The following is a 2655-nucleotide window of genomic DNA, read 5'->3' as shown; positions in this document are numbered from 1 at the left end:
TGTTCTGTATATATATATATAAATTATTTCCTAGGTTAGCCTATCCCTAGATCCCTTCAGTAAATGAGTAAATGGATTCTGTAAAAAGGTGGAAGTGGTGCTGGTTCATATTGTCACAATGCTGGTTCAGATGCTTGCCATTAAAGAAGAGCAATGAGAAGAAACAGCAATACATGGGCTCAAGGCTATTGAGAGTTAATTTAGCTCATGATTTATAACCAGTATTATGGAACTGAAAGGTAACTTCATACATGCTGAGGGATGGAGGTTTGTTTGAAGTCATTTGAGCTGCTAACTCTATAAAGTAGAAAAATTCATGGGCTGAGGGAGTTTTTCAAGATAAAAGACAGAACAGCTACATACTGTAAGAGAAGCCTGAAGCCTTGAAGCCAAGAAGAAATCCTTATTTGCACTTTGCTGTACAATAGCAGTATAGTCTTGTATATTTTGTGTGCACCTTGACAAAAATCTTGTTGCACGTGGGGAGTTCTTTTTGGTAGCTTTGATGACAAAAGTTGTGACCATTAGCTGCCAAAATGTGTAGAACAAAAGTGCAAAAATAGGTATTTCGGTCTTCTAACAGCATAGCATACAAATAAACTAGTTGAGTCTGGGATTTGCTACTGCTTCCACTTGCATTTCCACCAGTTACTGGCTGGTTATTTATCAATGCTAATGTGCAGCTCTGATTGCCTTTAATCTCCCTTTGTTTTCTTTGATGGTGAATGATCATCGAATCATTAAGGCTGGAAAAGACCTTTAAGATCGAGTCCAAATGTAGCCCAGGGATGGCAATCCCACCACCTCTCTGGGCAGCCTGTTCCAAACCAGCAAAAAAACCCTCTGGCAGGGATCTTTGACTATGCAGTACTTAATCTTAGAACTGGAATTTAGATTTCAAATGTTGCTGTTGCATTTTACACAGTTGGATCTTTAACAAATGTATTTATCCTGCTGTCCCAAACATGAATTCAGTAATGCAGTACTCTGCAGAGTAAGAAGTCAAAGAGACTGCAGGTACAGTGACCCTCTCTTCCTGATCTCATTCCACTTTCTTTTGAAAACAGTAGATTAGTGATTAGGTACATCAGACTGCTTTCTGCAGGGCTCAAAGACCTAACTGTTTTCACTATCTATGCAAAGGGAACTTTAAGGAAGAGAACTGAAACAGCATTAAATGCTAGATAACCAAAACTGGCTTTCCAGTTATTAGTCACAAACAAACAAAAATCCATAAGCAAACAAGCAGTCTTCCTTCTCATGAGGTCTCATGTACATAAGTGAAATGCTCTTGAGAAACCCAGAATTAGGAATTTCTATTGGTATGCAATATAAAATTTCCCCCTGTAAGACCTCTTGAAAAACACAATGATTCTCTGAAGGAATTTAATTAAGGAAAGGATCATGTTCTGTGTTAGCTGGAATGAGAGTTTGCTCCGTGCATGAAGCAGCTTGCCTGCAGACTCAGAAATGGGGGGATGACAAGGAAACAAAAGCAGTCATAGCTAACAGTTCTGGGGGAGGAGAAGGGCAGTATGTGGATATCACCCTGTGAGATGATTGTTTGTACATGGCCTTGAAAGGTAAGAGTGAAAATCTGGTAAGGAGGAAGAGAAACTGGAAATGAAAACTTGTAATTGCCTGCTCAGGAATAAAATCTTTAACTTTGCACTTCCTGTGTCCTTAACACATCTATTGTTGTAGCAGGACAGAGCTGCCGGGTTCTGCACAGCGGCCACAGCAACCCCATGCAGTGCTACAGGCTGGGGTCAGAGTGGCTGGAGAGCAGCCAGGCAGAGAGGGACCTGGGGGTGCTGGTTGATGGTAGGCTGAACATGAGCCTGCAGTGTGCCCAGGAGGCCAAGAGGGCCAATGCCATCCTGGCCTGCATCAGGAACAGTGTGGCCAGCAGGAGCAGGGAGGTCATTCTGCCCCTGTACACTGCACTGGTTAGGCCACACCTCGAGTCCTGTGTCCAGTTCTGGGCCCCTCAGTTTAGGAAGGAGGTTGACTTGCTGGAACGAGTCCAGAGAAGGGCAACGAAGTTGGTGAGGGGTTTGGAGCACAGCCCTGTGAGGAGAGGCTGAGGGAGATGGGGTGGCTTAGCCTGGAGAAGAGGAGACTCAGGGGGGACCTTATTGCTCTCTACAACTACCTGAAGGGAGGTTGTAGACAGGCAGAGGTTGGTCTCTTCTCCCAGGTAACCAGCACCAGAACAAGAGGACACAGTCTCAGGCTGCGCCAGGGGAGGTTTAGGCTGGAGGTTAGGAAGAAATTCTCCAGAGAGTGATTGCCCATTGGAATGGGCTGCCTGGGGAGGTGGTGGAGTCACCATCATTGGAGGTGTTCAGGAGAAGACTTGATGGGGTGCTTGGTGCCATGGTTTAGTTGTTTAGGTGGGTTGGATTGGTTGAGGGGTTGGACACAATGACCTTGGAGGTCTCTTCCAACCTGTTGTTTTTATGATGATGATGATGATGATGATGATGATGATGATTACTGGTACAAAGCAGTGTACAAACTGGTAACTGCTTGGGGCATGCTCTGCTGTCAGCTGGAACCGTGGTGATTAGAGAGATGTGCATACTACTTGGGGTGAGTATCTACTATAGGAGTTAAGGAGAATTGCTTAAAGGTGTAATAAAAGATGTTGAG

The sequence above is a fragment of the Dryobates pubescens genome, chromosome 27, assembly GCF_014839835.1.
Source record: "Dryobates pubescens isolate bDryPub1 chromosome 27, bDryPub1.pri, whole genome shotgun sequence".
Lineage (NCBI taxonomy): Eukaryota > Metazoa > Chordata > Aves > Piciformes > Picidae > Dryobates > Dryobates pubescens.
The sequence above is the reverse complement of the archived record's forward strand: the minus strand, read 5'-3'. Positions refer to the sequence as shown.